At 44.0% G+C, this 19,432-nt stretch overlaps 2 protein-coding genes across 2 annotated transcripts in view; both read right to left on the bottom strand.

Moving 5' to 3' along the window:
* The window catches only part of LOC126195116 (CUGBP Elav-like family member 2), a 1,269,424-nt gene extending 1,256,515 nt beyond the window's left edge, over window positions 1-12,909 (bottom strand). The window contains exon 1 of the mRNA XM_049933591.1: window positions 12,892-12,909. The gene's annotated coding sequence lies outside the window, so the exon portion shown is untranslated. The remainder of the gene's footprint in view (window positions 1-12,891) is intronic.
* LOC126195118 (clumping factor B-like) overlaps window positions 1-19,432 on the bottom strand; it is a 526,604-nt gene that overhangs the window by 108,718 nt on the left and 398,454 nt on the right. The gene's annotated exons all lie outside the window — the stretch shown is intronic.

The raw sequence follows: 19,432 nt of genomic DNA, 5'->3' as shown, positions 1-19,432 counted from the left end.
CCGCCTTCAAACTGTCTCTCTACCGTTCCACTCTCAAAAGGCGCGTGGGAAAAACGAGCACTTAAATTTTTCTGTGCGAGCCCTGATTTCTCCTATTTTATCGTGATGATAATTTCTCCCTATGTAGGTGGGGGCCAACAGAATGTTTTCGCAATCGGTGGAGAAAACTGGTGACTGAAATTTCATGAGAAGATCCCGTCGCAACGAAAAACGCCCTTGTTTTAACGATTGCCGCTCCAATTCACGTATCACGTCTGTGGCACTATCTCCCCTATTTCGCGATAATACAAAACGAGCCGCCCTTCTTTGTACTTTTTCGATGTCATCCGTCAGTTCAACCTGATGCGGATCCCACACCGCACTGCAATACTCCAGAATAGGGCGGACAAGTGTGCTGTAAGCAGTCTCTTTAGCAGATCTGTTGCACCTTCCAGGTGTTCTGCCAATGAATCGCAGTCTTTGATTTGCTCTACCCACAACATTATCTGTATGATCGTTCCAATTTAGATTATTCGTAATTGTAATCCCTAAGTATTTAGTTGAATTTACAGCCTTCAGATTTGTGTGACTTGTCGTGTAATCGAAATTTAGTGGATTTCTTTTAGTACTCATGTGAATAACTTCACACTTTTCTTTATTCACGGTCAATTGCCACTTTTCGCATCATACAGATATCTTATCTAAATCGTTTTGCAAGTCTTTGTGATCATCTGATGACTATACAAGACGGTACACGACAGCATCATCTGCAAACAATCTAAGACTGCTACTAACATTGTCTCCTATATCGTTAATATAGATCAGGGATAATAGAGGGCCTATAACACTTCCTTGCGGAACGCCGGGTATTACTTCTGTTTTACTCCACGACTTTCCGTCTATTACTACGAACTGTGACCCTTCTGACAGGAAATCACGAATCCAGTCGCACAACCGAGACGATACTCCGTAGGCACGCAGTTTGGTTAGGAGACGCTTGTGAGGAACGGTGTCGAAAGGCTTCTGGAAATCTAAAAATATGGAATCAATTTGACATCCCCTGTCGATAGCACTTATTACTTCATGAGTATAAAGAGCTAGTTGTGTTCCTCAAGAACGATATTTTCTGAATCCGTGCTCACTATGTGTCAGTAAATCGTTTTCTTGGAGGTACTTCATAATGTCCGAATACAGTATGTGTTCCAAAACCCTACTGCAAATTGACGTTAGTGACATAGGCCTGTAATTCAGCGGATTACTCCTACTTCCATTTTTGGGTATTGGTGTGACTTGAGTAATTTTCCAGTCTTTAGGTACGTATCTTTCTGTGAGCGAGAGGTTGTATATAATTGCTAAATATGGAGCTACTTTATCAGCATACTCTGAGAGGAACCTGACTGGTATACAATCTGGACCGGAGGCCTTTCCTTTTTTAAGTGATTTAAGCTGCTTTGTTACACCGAGGATATCTACTTCTATGTTTCTCATCTTGGCAGCAACATTGGCTAAACAGTTGTTGAGGAGGCTTTGTTGGTAGCTCCTTGGGTCATGTGGGCTGTCAATTGCTCAAGAGTTCCACGTGTGTTCGCGCATAACCGTCTTCGCAGCCGAAGTTCACTCCTTATCTATGGACACAGGTACACCACAGTTGCTACGGTGCAAGTTTTGGATTGTGCCATTTTGGCATGCGTCTTAAACTTTAACCACGGCGGCACGCGAACAATTTACAGACTTACCCTTGGGCGAAAAGCCAATGATCATGACTTTTTGGACGTCAGATGAGTCGCTGCGTTTCCACATTACGATAACGGCTGCATTATTATCCGCGTTTCGCTGACAAGGTTTGTATACCTTTCACTGCTGGCGCTGCCAGCTGCTGTCTGTAGGTGGTTACTCGACTTTGGCGTCGAACATAGGCGGTGGCCACATTAATGTGACCTGATGGTGTAGAAGTTGGTCACTATTAGGCTCTTGCCATTTTCGTAGGGTGTTACAAGTGATTTTCACAGTTTTTGATGATCTATTACACAAGCTATGCCTACTATTTATTGGTTTCTCGACTTACTGTTAATTGTGAGCAAGTAGGCTAATTTCTTACGGATATTCAAAGTCAAATAGCATTACAAAATTGTTTACTGGGATCGTGTATTTGTTTGTAACAAGGTATAGTGTAATTTATCAAAACTTAATGATGTTAGGTGGGTGTACAAATTCTTTGTGTTTTCCATAGGTGGTGTAGCACAACAGATACACGTAACAGATACTTAAGTCGTCAAAGCTATTCCATAGAGAGCGAGAAAAAAAAACTGAAAATCTGTGGGCGCAAGACCAGGTGGACAGGGTCGGTGAGGAATTAATTCCCAATCCAAATCCTGTGCAGTGTTTTTTGTCAGTCTAGCACAATGCGAGCGGGCGTTATCGTGGAGTTTCATCACATCACGCAGTCTTCCTGGTAGTTGTTCTTGGACTGCGTCTACAAGATGTCTGAGTTGTTGACAATAAATGTCATCGGCGATGACTTCATCTCGAGGAAGCAGTTCGTAGTACATGCCACCGTGTCTGTTCCACCAGATGCAGAGCGTTATCTGTTGTGGACTCACGCAGCTCCATGTGCTGGGAGTTGCTGCTGTGTTTGTGCTCGACACAGTCCTATCTTTTCTTTATGTTAGCATAAAGACACCACTTCTCGTCGCCAGCAACGACACGGGATAGGAATGGTTGGTGTTATTCATCAGCCAATTAATGACAAGCAGAGGTGCACATGTGACCTCCCGCTGATTTCTGTGATTTTGGCTTAGAGCATGCAGTACCCACACACCCAAATTTTAATCCTTCCCCACTGCATGCAAATCTCGCACGATGATAGAATGTTTGCCAGTTTTCGAGTACGATGACGAGGACCGCTTCAAACGATCTTCATCAAACCCCGAAGGTCTTCCTGAACGTGGAGAGTCACGATTCCTCTTAAAACGAGAAAAGCATTTACTTGCTATGCTGTGTCCAATAGCATTATCCCTCCGCTGTTGTCTCGCCTCGATTGAGCTCAAATAGTAGAATACGTTGCAAATTTTCCGATTTCTCCCCTTGACACTCCATTTTCTAGCGTTCAGGGCTGCACTCGCTATCTCCAACTGACAAAATGACAGTATGTAAACTCAAATATCAACAATGAATTAAAAATAACAATCGATAAATAAACCCATAGTAACCGGAATAATAACATGCAAAACAAAATCGCTAGGAATTTATGCACCAACCTAATACTTTTTACATTAGTAGTCACTATTCTAAAACGATAGCCACTTTATCCTGAGCCGAAATTCACTTTAGCGCTTGGACGCAACGCACCTGTTTCAATCGTAGAGTGGATTGTCTGGGACTGTTCCTGTAATAAGGTAAGAGTGTAGATTTGGAGGGAGGAGCACTGCTGAACGACGACCAAAGGTGAAGTATTTAGATAAGTCTGCGCAACCAGAGTTCGCTTCTGAAAACCTCAGGCACCAACAGGACAGAAAGGGGAACAAATAGACAGCATCCAGTATTCGCAAGACTGGAAACCGTCGAACATAAATTCATCATTACAGACGGCACTCAGAACTGGCGAGCCTTGGTTGGAACGACGGCGTATTAAAGTAAATGTTGAAGTGTGAAGCAGTTCTGTTCAAACGCAGACCAAAGCTACATCGAAACTGTAGACAGGTGACACTGCATGCACACCCAGTACGTTTCGGGGAGACTGTTAGGAACCTCGCTGTCTGGCTGGACCGGAAACTTCCATGCGGGGACCACACAGAATATGTTGACAACGGAGCGCACGCGAGGCTCGACGTGGAAAGCACACTAAATAGGAGGGTGTCTAGGTCCATTTACATAACATTGATCGGACCTGTGATTATGTACACAGCTCCTATTTGGTGATACGCAGCTCCTACAGCCTGCGCCGCCTGCAGATCATACAGAAGAAAGTGCTACTCATCATTAGCAACGCTCCACGCTACACTCGCATCGTGGATGTTCACAATGAGTACCGCCTTGAAACCCTCAAGGAAGTAATCAGCCGCGCGGAGTGGCCGCACGGTCTTAGCGTTATGTCACGGACTGCGCGGCCCGTCCCGTCGGAGGTTCGAGTTCTCCTTCGGGCATGGGCGTGTGTGTGTTGTTCTAAGCATAAGTTAGCTTAAGTAGTCTGTAAGTCTAGGGACCGATGATTTCAGCAGTTTGGTCCCTTAGGAATTCACACAGATTTTCAAGTAATCAAAAAGCTCGCCACACAACTATACAGGAATTCGCAACACTCGAACAATGATGACAACTATAGTCATAAGAGACCAAAGAAACTGCTAGCTAGGGCTTAACCAGCTACGGCGAGCTAAAATACGCTCACAAGCGACGACATCGCCAAGTCACTCTACATCAGCAATACTGACTGGTTATGCCAGCTGGTTCTGTAGCCGACCAACAGGCAACAGCAGGGAAGCCGACAAGCTTGCTTACTAACGCACGAACAAACCGCCAATACTACCCTACCCTGTGAATTCTATGTATATGACCTATTGGACACTAACCGATAACGAACCCAATTGCTACAAATATGACGAGCTGGTCGAGAAGCCACCACCGGTACCTAGCTGCAGCCGCAGAGTAACAATGCTTCCCAACGTCAGAGGTATGCATGACACCCACTACTAACAAAACCTATCCTCGCACGATCTGCCGCTACTACTCTTACTACCTGACCCAACTATCGGTGAGGTTTTTTCCCCTTGGCTCTTGCCTTGGCACTTTTTTCTTCTGCCCTTTAAACCGCTGCCCTTTGTTCAACTTTCGACCCAATCTATGTCCAGATGAGCGAGTATTAATGGTTAATCATAACCAGATGTACAAAAACCTCACAGTACACTCATCCTGCGATACGACACTTAATTTAACTAAACAGTGTGCAGAGATGGCAGTAGACCTCTTGTGTTGGCCATCATGCCGGTGTGGGCGTGGAGGGGCTCCACCCTAAATTGTAATCCAGTATTCATTACGACAGTTGAGCTGCCGGATGACGTCCAGCGTTACTGACGCGGCTAGATCTCGCACAGTGGCTGAAACCGCTGCAGAGAGAGAGAGAGGGCGGCGTGGTGCGAGCGACCGCGCCTCTGCCACGGACCCTGGCCCACTTTTTCCCAGGCCGTTGTTTACGAGCGCCGGCGGAGCGCCACACAAGCGCGATAAGCCCGCGCAGACTCGCGGGCGGAGCGTAAACTCTGACGCAGGGATCGGGGGTCACGTCACACCAGCCAGCCGCAGCTGCCGCCCAGCTCGCCCGGCACGGATGTGAGCTCGCTGTCGTCTTTCGCGCAATGCTGCCACCTCTACACTGCAACCTCTCTGGCGATTCTTAATTCAAACAGTTTTCTTTGTGGCGGTCGGCAATAGGGTACACCTTCGGATGGATATTCCGACAACAGCTGATATTGTTACGTGTAGTAAATATAACACCATCAGCTGTATTTACTAGCTTCATTCATATGCAGTCGGTTCCGGTGTTACAGTACACCATCTTCAAGACCCCGTCTCTGACTGTATCAGCTATCGGCCTAGTCATTAGCCAAAAAAGGTTAATATCAACAGTACAACAACTGAGAGATAAATATTTAAACTTGTTACCGCGAGATCATTCGATATCGGCTGGACTATAGCTGTCCACTGTACCACAATGCGCCGAGGGTTCGTCCCACTAAACTGGATACCCTTCAATGCAGAGCCATTCGCACCTGTCCTGGAGCCATGCGATCGGGGCCCACCAACGCTCTTTTACTGGAAGCATGGGAGATACCATTGAGCATTAGACGCTAAATGTTACCGGAGAAATTCTACATTCAAGGCATGGCCTTTATGGACAGTTCCGTCTACCAAATCAGAGACTGCATTTATCGGCTACGACTGCCTCCTGCACAAGGAATAAAGCTCCGGCCGTTAGTACCATCTCTGACTCTTGGTCACTTTTACAATTCTATACGATGCTCGTCGCATATGCCTCTTTATGACTCCGATCTACAAAAGTTTATTATTTTAATATAAACTGTATGGAAAGTGCTAATGTTAATGGTGAATTCAGTCATCTCGTTGCAGCTCAGTGACCTGGTTTTCTCTATGCATATACCGATGGATCCAAAATTCCGCAGGAAGACTGTACTGGATGTGCATTTCTCTACCTTCAGATTCAGATCCGGAAAACCTTAAAACTGCCCCCGACCGCTTCCATATTTACAGCGGAGACAGTGGCACTTCCGGAAGCTGTTAAGTTTGTCTCTTCCACTTACTTACCTAAGATATTAATTGTGTCTGACTGCCAAAGTGCCCTTCAAAATACTCAACACTGGAGATGGAACAAAACAACTAACCGCTGTGTCCTGGATGTGGTTTCGGAATATATCAGCAGCAAACAGATGGGGCGGACAATCCATTTGTTGTGGGTGCCTTCCTACGCAGGTGTCCTATATAATGAGGAAGTAGATGCATTATCCAAGCAAGCGAAATCTTTAGGTACTGTCCGGGATCTGAAACTACCTTAGACAGCCCACTTACGTGAGATCAAGGGTCACGCAAATCAGCAATGGCTTGAGATGTGAAACGTTTCCCAGCAAACGAAAGGCGGTTATTACGCAGTGCTTCAACCTCGGAATCCTTCACAGCCGTGCTTCATGAGGACATATTTGGGCTGATCCACGATTTGTGCTACTTCGCTTCAATCACGCCTCTTTTTCTCAACATCTACATCGGATCAACGTTTACGCTTCGCCGGCATGTGACTGTGATCCTGAGTCGGAAGCTGATCTCAACCACATCTTGTTTATGTGTCCCAAACGACTGGACTTCCTGAAGAGATTGCTCAGTTGGGATACCACCTGCCTCAGTCAGCTGCTTCTCTTCATAAAGCGATTGTTAAGTTCCTTAAGATTACTGGGCACAATATGTAGGTTTTAATGGTGTACATATTCCACTTCTCTTTCTTGGGTCTGAAGATGTTTCAGGCATTGTGTGAACTATAACGCAACGCAGTTTTAACTACCTTCCAATCTAATTTATAAAATACTCTACTTGTACATATGCATTTCTGTATTCTCTTATTCAATTCTATGTACGTTGTAACTACGCGTTATTAATGGCTAAATCGAGTTGCTACTTGGAAATCCAAATAAATAAAAATAATATTTAAACTAAAACCATAAAAATATGTACATTGTTAGCAACTTAATTAGATCCCTCCTAAGCTGGCCTTTTCCAAAAACATCATATTCTGGGACCTGGAGAGGAGTTCCGACTTCTGCAATGCATCTTTGCAGTTTTGTTTTCAGCCATACATGTTACAATACTTTTTGTTCTATCTTCAGTGAGTATTGCAGCAACGACAAAAGTGAAGCAAATAAGCGTGTTACCTCAACACAAACAAACAGAACAACATCAAAAACTGTGAGTGACATGCTAAATAACACGGTACATAGTGATTATCGGTCGGAAATGTATATTTAACAGAAAAAAATAACGTGTTGCAGATGACAAGCGGCATAAAGTGTAGTAGCCCTAAGGTACTAGCATAAACATCCAGTAGCTTCATGTGAGGTGTGTCGACAAATGTGTGTATCTACTTTATTTCCAAATGAACTACAAAACTACAGCCTTTAGCCACATCGTAAATAAACAACATAGAATGCCTCAACTCAGTGATACATTTTTCAGCTCTGAACTGTGTGCAAACCAGTGTAAAATATTTGAGAATAGTCGCCGATTTTAGCACCAAAGGTTTCTGTAAAGGTTTACATGTATAAGCCGGAATTCTTCTCCAGTTATCCTACCAAGCACGGGAAAAGAAGAACTGCAACTTTCCCCATCGATTTAAATCAACGACCACTGCCTGAAGAACTGCAGCTTTTCCCATCGATTTAAATCAATGCCACCCGGCTGCTAATATCCTTAATTCCTTTGTGTCTTGATGATTCATCACGCCTGCGGGATCGAAATTGTGTCTGTCCTTTCGGACACATCAGAAAAACGGACACCACATATATTCGCAACATGATTAGTCCTATATCTGACTGAAGTACTTTCTCTGGGGTCAACCCCTTCCAACTTTCCCACCCACACTTGTGTATACTTGTTTCCTCTGTCTCCTTTCGATTGTGCTCACTACACGTCCGAACGGTCTGAATATGCCTTCCTCAGCACTCGACACTACATCTTCTTTCAGTCCACAATGCAAGTTTCAGCTCTTACTCAAACTACAGGCACGTGGAATAAAACTTGATACCAAATGAAATAACAAGTTTGATGTTACCAGTCATTGGTTATTTATATCCGCAACGCGTTTCGAAGGTTCAAAGTTCCATCAACAGATGGATTTACATGTGTTAGTACGACATAAGTGGGTGTTGTGTAACGATTTTGGGGTAACTTGTGGCACTGTCTAGTGGAAAAACAAGAACATTATTTCAGAACACGATTTTTATAAAGTTTGTTGACTAAAAGCTAAACGTATATCTAAAGGTGAAAATAAACATGTAAAATAGAATACATCCAGTGGTCACAGGCTGCTTTCTCTATGGGTAATACATCACACGTAAACTGTCATATTTTGTAAACAAAGATGATATGTGGAAAGTACTAGGTGAAAAGAACATACAGCAAAACACAAACATTATCTCGAAATACAAAGATTATATGTTACGACAACATAATTTGAAATAAGTTTTAAAGGTTTGTGGATGTCTTTGAGTTGCTGAATATTTCAATGGTTAGACAAATCCTTTTCTGTCAAGTCTATATAGCTTGAATTTCATACTCTTTTATATAATCAGCTGACATGCTGCAAAATTTAAGTACTATAATTATGTTGCCAATAGTGGTAAAATTATACATATGTAACAATTTTGGATGGGATTCAGAGATAGAGATGAAAGGTTTTAGGCAGAGAGACAGACAGAGAGAGAGGGAAGCGTGAAGGGAATGATTGGAGGAGAGAAACTTTTTCTGGAGCCAGGGGTTCTTAAGATTATGTATGATACATGTAATGGCTAAGTAATGGTTGGACTAGTACTGGTTAATGCTTTAAAAATATGCCGATAGGTACATAATTTATGCTGTTAGTTGACATACATATAATTTCAAGCTGGCAGGGGGTACAAACTGTTAGTGTGATGGTATATTTGTAAATGAGGCCATTCGATTGATCATTTGGGAATGTCATGGTAACCATTTATAGTAAATACGAAAGTATATATATATATATATATATATATATATATATATATATATATATATATATATATATATATGTGTGTGTGTGTGTGTGTGTGTGTGTGTGTGTGTGTGTGTGTGTGTGTGTGTGCGCGCACTGCAGATTTAATCATGTTGGTTGTTACTGAAAACAGAGATTGCACTCTTGTAAATGTTGTCGTTTTGTCATTTAAGATGGACTCAGGTTGTTTTCTTTGGTGTTTGTGTATTTGGAGTGTTTCAATGATGTCTAGTTTTTTGCCTTTTGGTTGGAACTGTAGGACGGCGATACCTGTTGCTGACATGGTGTTTTGTTTCATGCGGGAGGGGTATTTTTTGTTTTTTAGTGCTGCCTTCTGTTCTTTAAATCTAGTCTTGAATGATCCACCTGACTGGCCTATGTAGATACAGACACAGTCCAAACATTTAATTTTGCACCCACCCATACGATGAAATGGATTTTGTGTGTTGCTGTTGCGAAACAACTTCCGTCCAATCTTGTTGTCAGTCGTGAAGCATATGTATTTGATTTTCCGTTTGGAGACATTGGCAAAGTGATATGACATATTACCTAGAAATGGGATTGTATGGAAGATGTTATTTTCTTTTCGTTTTCTGTGATGCGATTGCTTTGCCACTACTGAGAGTTTCGGAGTGTTTACTATGGAACTGAGATAGCTATTTTCAATAGCTGTTTGTTTTATTATTTCAGTTTCTTGTTTGTATGTATCTTCAGGGAGTGGTAGCTGGATAGCTCTTTTTGTCATACACCGAAATGCTGCCATTTTGTGGATTTTGGAGTGAGAGGAGCAGCTGCGGATGGTGGTGAGTGTTATGGTAGGCTTCCGATAAATTTCAGGCTGGCGTTTATTACTCCGACTGGTAACAGTAAACTTACTGTTTTATTCTATGCCAATAAGAGTCACGGTAAAGCCCAACCTACAATGCTCGCATTTAAAACTTGATACTTAATAACGATATTATCTATTGATAGAATTAAATTGAATTAAATGACGGCAGTGACTGACGAACACCAATGTGACCATTGACCAGCACAGCCTAGGAAAGCTGGTAAGTCAAGTTTGAACCTTTTTTTTTAATTTTATGCTCGATTTCAGGTTCTTAGCAATAAGATAACTTCTCACTTTGCTCTTGACACGGTACATGGTTGAAAACGATTGTTTGCATGAATAAGTAGAGCCGAATAAGGAAAGAACAGCAAATGCAATTTTTTTCGGCTGGGTATATGAGTTAGGAATGTTATTTCAGGTCTTAAAGATCAGAATATTTTCCTTCTCCAGGTCTTTCAAAGCGGACGACGTTTGCTGCCCAGATTTGTTTTGCTGTAATATTTCTATATCAGTACAAATACGTCCAAACTTCGAAACTCCCCCTCGCATAGAGGCCGACTGAATCTTCGTGGACTCTCAATGAGCAGAACGGCAGTGTGTGGAGGGGAAAGTGCCGCTCGTCCGGAATCCTAGAGGGGATGCAAGGCGCTTTGGACATAGACAGCTGGAATTACCAACCGCAGGGTTGCAGATTTTAACTGCAGTTTTAGTTTTTCGTGCAGGAACATGCGCTCGGAACAAATACGTTGTAGAACACGATGTAAAGATACGACTTGGCAGTATGTGTTGGCAGTTTATCTTTCTGGAAATGTAAGAGGCCAATTGCATATGGTGTTCTGTGGAAGAGCACAAGGCACGAAACAGCTGCATGTGGCTTACGACCTGCAGTTTGCCTCATCAGCACACTTTTTGCTGAAGGTCCAGAGAATATGCTGCCACATGTACCACAGATGATAAGAAGTTGTGCAGACGCCCTCAATTTTTTTTTTTTTTTTTGCTCCTTCTACAAGAAGTATGGTGATTATTCCCAATATTAACGAGATCACCCATGGTCACAGGCGGGCCTTAAGAGGGTATACTTTAACAATGACACCTTTTGCATATCAGTAAAATCAGTAAATAAAGCCGATGGTGTTACCCACATTTCGTATAAGATACGTACAGAATGGCTGACTGAGAAAACACCCTTCGTATGATTCACGACCGTGTTGCTTGAAACGAAATACGTCACTTTTCTTTACGAATATTGAAGGCATAAGCTCTCCATTTTAGATCGTAAGATTTCTGTTAAAGGTTAACACTTAAGAAAAATTACTTACTTGATTGAATTTGTTAAGTACCTGCTCGTACAGCGCAGTACATTAACCTGCGATCAGGAAAATGAGACACGACAGCATCGAAGCGTCCAGTAGAATTAACGTGACTGTGGCTGCTGCACGGGACAGTCTGAGCCTGATAGTGGATTCCAGGCGGTTTTCCTCGCTAATTTACGCAAATGCTGGGCTGGCCCTCAACTTTAGCCTCGGAAAATACTATACACAGTTAAAATATCATCATAAACACACCAAAGTTTACGATGCACAGACAGGTGGCGCACGCGAGTTCCCTCCCCTAAGTAATTGAGCAGTACGATGATATGAAGGGCATCAGGCCTTCAGGTACAGCGGACTCTGTGATAGACGAGATTTACCCGAAGAAGAACAGATTCGTAAGTAACACACTTCCTAACATTGGTTAGACCGAGCCCTGCTCATATTAACAGTTAAATTTGGTTCCACTTTCACGTTGAAGCTTTCCATTGATGGATTGTTTTTCCAAATTAAAATATCACGCTAAATTAGTTCACGACGGTCTACAAATTGTTCAAATAATAATAAAGTCCCCTCCCCCCGCCCCCAGCGGATGCTAATGACTGACAATGGCGGTACTGATCTGTGTGCTGATTTCGTGTGTAATTAGGGGTACCTTCTGCTGTTCGTTAATCACTGTTGCCCTACCACTTTACAAGAAACTTCCAGACTCATGTGTTATCAGCGCCTGTAAACTGTTCATATCTTTCGGAGCGACTCGACCGTTCCACCGGAAACCTATATATCGAGTACTCTCACCTCGCATAAAGGCTCGTAAATGGTAGCACTTTGGCATTATCTAAGACGCAGGACAAATCGTCTGCCGGGAAAGGAGCGCTCAGTTCCGAATGTTTCAGGGATGCATAAGGAGTACGACTGACAGCGTCATACCGCTATCGATAGTGGTACAACTTACAACACTGGATTCGAACAGTTACTAAAAAAAATCACAAAAGCTTGTGACAGATCGATTATACACGGGGTACTCTTTAAAGTTTTAAGTACCACCTATAAAGAGTACGGGTTTGTAACTAATATTTTGTTTGTTTATACAGGGTGTTACAAAAAAGATGTTATGTGGACATTTTGAAAATTACCTGTAACAAAGTGTTTGAAGTCACGCTGGTACGTTCTGTTGCTGTGTGTTTCCATTCCATGATTAATGTGATTTGAAGAGAAGTAATAAAATGAGTTCTAACATGGAAACTAAGCGTTTCCGGACACATGTCCACATAACATATTTTCTTTCTTTGTGTGTGAGGAACGTTTCCCGAAAGTTGGGGCGTACCTTTTTGTAACACCCTGTAGTTGCATATCTGCAGTCCAGGTAAACAGTGAAATCCACGCCCCACACTAACATAGCAGGACTATGGAGGAACGACAACAAAATCGCTCGGACGAGTGATAAAGTGGAATAGCGTATGCTAACGCAACTAAAATATTTTTCTTACCTCCTTAACTTTGAAGTAGAGTTATGAGCAAGCTCGATTCTGTACTCACCTGCAACAGAAAGAAAGGCGGGTGTCACTACTGCAATGCGTGCAATCATATAGCGAAAAAACGGGAAAAATACAATTTACATCGTTAAAAATATAAATGTCAAATAATGTCAATGTGTGAGAACCAATAGTTTTACCAAGGATTACGTTAAATGTTAAGTGCACATAGAGACGAGAAACCATATACGAGAAATGAAAGTGGTAAATCGCCGAAGTTAAGCTCCCTTAGGAAAGCTTCTAACACAGAGCTACATGGCGTTATCACTCTTGTTTAACTTCTAGACGGAGCACTTTATGGAGGAAGAGAAAGAAAATATTACAACAGGAAAAATGCATGCGAGAGGAGCAGTATTTACGGTGGTAAATAAGGAACATTTGTTTTCAGGCAAACTGCTGAATGAAGCAGACAGCCTTTCTGGCACAGAATTTGGTTTAATGTATACAAACCAAAGACCAAAGTGCTGAAGAAGAAAAGGAATATAGTGAATTATTTAACATGAAAAAATGATAAGATACTCTGGAAGAAGTGCCAGCCTACTGAGTGATATATTGAGGGCACTACTCGTTTTATCATTTTACTGAGCATTCTCATGTGCCAGTATTTTGTACATGTAAGAGATGTAAAGTCATTCAATGGACAGAATTCACACGAAACAGTATATCCCCATACAACTGGCCAAAGGTAGGCCCTGTCATGCTGACACTAACTTCGTTACTGTGTGTAAAGTACAGCAGGGCATTCTATGATTTGGATTCGAAATTAATGTCCAGAACTGCCTGAATTAGTCAGTTTCCTAATTACACGAAGTCAGTGCATACCACACCAGCAGGACCATGCGAAGTGAAGCAGCGTGGTGTCCAAAACGTGCTTGGCTTGATGAGTACTTCACGATAAAATCGCTAAACTAACGAAAGAACTTTAAACATCCACCATAAAACAAAGTTACGTAAATAATTTTTTGTGTGTTGCAGTACATGTCTGCAGTTTGAAGTCCTACACACTGTCATCCCAGTGTAAGAATACCGTAGCATGACGCTAGAGTAGTCGAAACTAAATACCGCAGCCCATTGATAGAGTGGAGTATCGTGTGGTAAACAGTTCTTGAGAGGAGCGGACACGTTGCAGCTGCGTGCGTCTGGTTTGGCCTGTCACAGTTCCAATATTTTGTTTTGGATGTTCTAGCGTAGTTAAAAAACTAATGTGGCGCGGGGATTTGAGAAGGAACAGCACTGAAATAGTCCGTGGTGAGTTGTGTAAGCGTACGGCAGCAATGCGCCTTCATATGACGCTTCCATTGTGGAAAGAACGCCTGAATGACGAAGAACGAGACGCTTCCAGTGTGGTAAAACAAGTCTGACTGTTGGAAAACTGTCAGGCAGTCTCTCTGTGAAGATCCAGGAATCGCAAGGGAAGTGTAAACTCTGCTGTTCTTAGACTGGCGCATCACCGCCTAGGAGATAGCGGAAAAATCAGTCTCATTTTTCAACATGACAAAGGTTTCCCAGCTTGGGACCGCTGTTGTTCACACCAAATCAAAAAGCCGTACGGCTGAGGCAGCAACGGAAATACTGCAGCTGTATCAGGCCAATCTAGACGACTGTTTTAGTCACCACTCAGCATGGACGATTTCTGGGTATGTGACTACGACCCAGTGACAAAGGAGTAAAGCGAGCGGTTGAAACATGAGGATTTACCGCCGGCGGAAAAGAGTAAAACCCAACCGTCACAGGAGAAGGCGACGCTGAGTGATTTCTGCCACCGCCGTGGTGTAGCGCTAACACATTAAGCTCGCAAGGTGCGAAACCGTCGCAGGAGCATACTACCGAAGTCTGACAAGCTCAACGCAGGCCAACACGACTGAGGGTCGTGGGCAAGCAAATTATACCATCAATATTTTCTCCCTGTGATAAAGCGGACCTGAAAACATTTGGTTGTCGTTAGAGCTTGGGGAGAGCACATTAAGCTGATTAATATGACATTTAAAATTTACGTCAGTTCTAGGAGTGCGTTCAGTAACAACACTGCAGATCTGAGTAATTGAAACTGAACTTTTTCATGTTAAACTGTAAACGAGTAAGACTGTTGTTGGTATAACAGAAAGGATGAAATAAGTAAAGACAAAGGCAGTTTAATGTCAAGTGCCGTAAGGGTGTTGAAAATCCACTTGCGTGCGGAGTATAGAAAAGAGCGGCTCTCCAGACTTGGCGAGGGCGAAGAGAGTTACAGTAGCCTTCTGTAAAATGATGGACTGACGTGCAACGGCTCCTGTTGTGAGAAAACCAACGTTCCTTCCTATCTAGACTGATGGGATAAACCATAAATCAAAGGCCATGTATCACAGCTCCGCAATTAAATTGTTTATATCCTGTTTGCTAGGCGGTCCAGTCACATTAATATAACCGCCGCCTGTGTTCAGCGTCAACGTGCAATAACCACAAACAGACGGCGTGTGGGAGCACTACTAGTGGAGGGTGTGTAAAGCATGTCGTGAGGTTGGGAGGGGGGAGGGGGAAGGGGGGAGACACCGATAATAGTGCAGCAGTTGTTGTAATGCGGAAGCGGAGCGATTTATGTAAAATACAAAAGGCCATGATCATTGGCTTTCGCGCCAAAGGTGCAAGCATTTCCGAAACGGCTAAGTTTTTAAACTGGTCGCTTGCCGCCGTGGTTAAATTGTACCGCGCAAGGCGAAAGGTAATTTGTAAAACTGGTGCTGACGTACACCAAGAGCCACAGATGACACAAACGAACGACGGCCGCGGAGATTGTACGGGCGAATAGACGTGTAACCGCTCAGATGAACCAAGGGGTTATCAACAGTGTCGCCTCAACAACCGTTCAACGAATGTTGGTGGGTATGGGCCTCTGAGGAGGCGCCTGGATCATGGAGCCACGCTGACTGTTGTTCATCGGCAAGAAAGACTGCAATCTGAGCCCCAGTGCCGTCTACTGAGTGGCGACAGGTCGTCTTTTCAGACAGTCACCTTTCGTGCTCCATCGGACACGTGGCCTTTCGCTTGCACGGCGCGAAACATCTGAAAGCAAACGTCCTGCAACAACGTCGTAGGGGTCCAGGCCGGGGGAGGAAGCGTTGTGGTCTGGAAAATTCTTCTCGTGGCATTCCCTGGGTGGTCTCGTCATTGTGGAAGGCGCAACGGATCAGCACAAGTACCCATCTACCCTTGGGGCCATATCCAGCCCATCACGCAATTTGATTTTGCTACCAGCAAGACAACGCAACCTGTCACATAACTCACTGCGTACGTCCGTGGTTCGAAGAGTACCAGCACGATTTTACTATACACCCCTGGTCACCAAACGTCCCGGGTTTAAACCCAATCGAAAATTGGATGCGGCCACCTCGATCGGGTTGTACGCGCCGTGGATCCTCAACCGAGAAATCTGTCACAGCTGTCCCCGGCACTAGAATAGGCTTGGCTCCACATTCCTGTCGGTTCCTTCCAGAACCTAAATTACTCAATTCCTGCACGTTTCGGAGCGATCCGTGGTGCAAACGTTGGTTATTCAGGCGTCTGACGGGAGGTCACGTTAATGTGACTGGAAAGTCTATAAGTATAAATAAAATATATATAGGCCGAGAGGATCTGTCTCCAACCAACGTATCTGGACAGATTAATTGTTTTTACAAGCCGCAGTTACTTTAAAATTACTTTACAAACTGAAGTACCTTGGAGGGAAATACCGGCCCCTGATTGGCTGTCACAAATATGCGTTGTCCAAGCCAACCTGCAGACAATACCGCTCGAAAATTTCACTCGTCCCTGCGCCCTCGTATGTAGCGGACGTGCAAGCCTTCGTTATCAACACACTTGGTAGGTTTGAGTATAGTGGTATTACGACGTTGGTGATACGTTGTATAGCAGTTACCTTTCTCTGTTGACGCTGGTTTTACCTATCCAGGCTCACTTCAATAGTTTAATATATAGCTAGTATAAGAATTTTACGCAGTGCTTCCTAACAGCAGAAATCAAATATGTGGTGTAAATGGGCTATGCTGTCTCATCACGACGTGGCTTTTTTATTCTAGGCTGCGACCCCGTGGCAACCTCAACGGCTTGTTAGCTCCTGCTTGTGTAGTTACACACGCTACATACTGAGGATTACATCCGTTGGATGACTGGGAAAAGGAGTAAAAGGATAGGTTGGTGACAGGTACGTCTGTGCTTGACAACGCAGATTTAGGTCCTCCGGATTCCGCTAGTTACAGAAACGGCACCTATTAACAAAACACAGTAACGGCATTTCAGTTTGAAATGCTACACGAAACGTATAACGTGGCATAGGTTATTGTTGCTTTCTGTACACACTAGTACTGACCAAGTGCGATATCCAGAAGGGACTTAATATACATATGAGTCTACAGGACGTAGCAAAAGGATGCCGACGAACACCGAACGGCTGTAGAGGATGACTCGAGGAACAAATTGAGGGTAGGAACCATTTCGATATATCGAAGTTGCAGCGAACAACACACCTGCTACTGGGCCAGCCCTTCGGTAGCAAATTTTAGGACACTGACTGACGGAAAGCTGGGAGTCTAGCAGTGGCTCTGACAGTATCCAGAGTGTCAGACGGCGTCGAAGTCATGAACGACTCCCACTACACCGCAAGGGGCAATCGCTACAATGATGTCTCCGAACGAACTCGCTTTTGCTGCTAGAGGGATGGCCTAGCGCCAGGCGTGGGCCGCCACAACTTCCACTAACACCAGCGACGTAGGATGACATTCCTGAAGACACATTTCTAGCTGCAAATTTGTTCTACTAGACGCCGTTTACGGCCCCTGAAACTTAGTCAGTAACTTTCTGTTACTCCGTATATACGCTACCAGATTGAAAGAATATGGATACCCATTATTGGACTGTATTATGCGATGTGTCCACTCTTCGTCTGAATGACACCTTCAACTCTGCTGGAGACGCTTTCAATGAACTGTCTGAATGCCTCTGGACGAATGGCAGCCCATTCTGCCTCAAGAGCGGAAACCAGAGATGGTAGATAGTAGTGATCTTCTAATTCGTACCAAAGAAGTTCCGATGGGTTCAGGTTGGGACTGTGGACTGTCCAGTCTCTTTCAGGAATGTTATCATCCAGAAGCTGTTGCCTGACACATGCTGCTTTACGACAGGCTCGATTGTCACGCTGAAACAAATAACCATCGTCTCCAAATTGTTTTCCTTATGTATGCAGTACTTAATACTGCAAAATGTGGCGATGCCCTTCCGTATTTAGCGCTTCCTTGAGCGCAAGAAGGGGACCACACTCTAATCACGAAAAATGCACGAGCACCGTAATACCAAGCTCCTCTGTACATCACTATTGGCACTGTGTGTGATGAGACGTAACGTTGTCCAGGCATTCACCAAAACGAAGGCTACAACGCGATTTATCACTCAAAATCACTGATCACTCGTTTCCACTCATCCACTGTCGAGTAGCGTCGCTCTTTACGCCTCCTCAAGCTTCGCTTACCACTCTCTTCATCAATGTGCGGCTAACGACGAGCTGCTGTACCACTGTATTCCATCTTTTTAACGCCGCCCGCACGGTCGTTGTGCCAGATGGACTGCTGGCAGCGCTTCGTATCTCACCAGTGACTCCTTCCGCTGATTTAATGCCATCTTTTTACAACCGCACACCGTAACGCTCCACGCTCCCTGTCCGTCGCTACTTGCTGTCTGCCTGGTCTTGCTTCAGCCACCTCTCGTGACATCTAGCGTTGAATTCCGCGATACAGTGGGGTGTCCAAATAGTTCTGATCAGATGGTGTATATTGTGACAGCAGATCGATCGCACACCTGCAGGGTGGGTGGAAACAACAATACACATCCTGCGATTTGGACTGTTCGTGCAAAGAATTTATGAACCCAGGAAGCCTGGTAACAGCTGCATTTATTCTTTATGGTTTTCAATACAGAGGCTATGATCATAAATACCTACGCTATTTCCCTGGGCGTGGGAGAAATCAGAGTAACGACTGCGCCAGCATATTACTGCGGACATTGAGTTTACATGTCAGCTGCAGTTCAAAATGGTTCAAATGGCTATGAGCACTATGGGACTTAACATCTGAGGTCATCAGTCCCGTAGACTTAGAACTACTTAAACCTAACTAACCTAAGGCCATCACACACATCCATGCCCGAGGCAGGGTTCGAACCTGTGACCGTAACAGCAGCGCGGTTCCGGACTTAATCGCCTCGAACCGCTCGGCCACAGCGGCCGGCTGTCTGCTGTAGTGTGAGTTCCTGAGGCGGCAGCAGTGTTAAGTGGCGAGTCTGCTCCATTTTCAAGTGCGGCGCGGAGGTTACCGCAATGCAAACTATCTTGAATGGCGTTTCGCGAATCGTGATCGAAACTTGGTAACTATTTTACGTTGAAGTTACGATTAGCTTAAGTAACATTTTTATCAGACGATCATCGTTTCCGGGGTGGGTTATACCACACGTCTGCTCGCCAAAACTGCCCCTC

The sequence above is a fragment of the Schistocerca nitens genome, chromosome 7 (genome assembly GCF_023898315.1).
Source record: "Schistocerca nitens isolate TAMUIC-IGC-003100 chromosome 7, iqSchNite1.1, whole genome shotgun sequence".
NCBI classification, from domain to species: Eukaryota; Metazoa; Arthropoda; class Insecta; order Orthoptera; family Acrididae; genus Schistocerca; species Schistocerca nitens.
The sequence above is the reverse complement of the archived record's forward strand: the minus strand, read 5'-3'. Positions and strand labels throughout refer to the sequence as shown.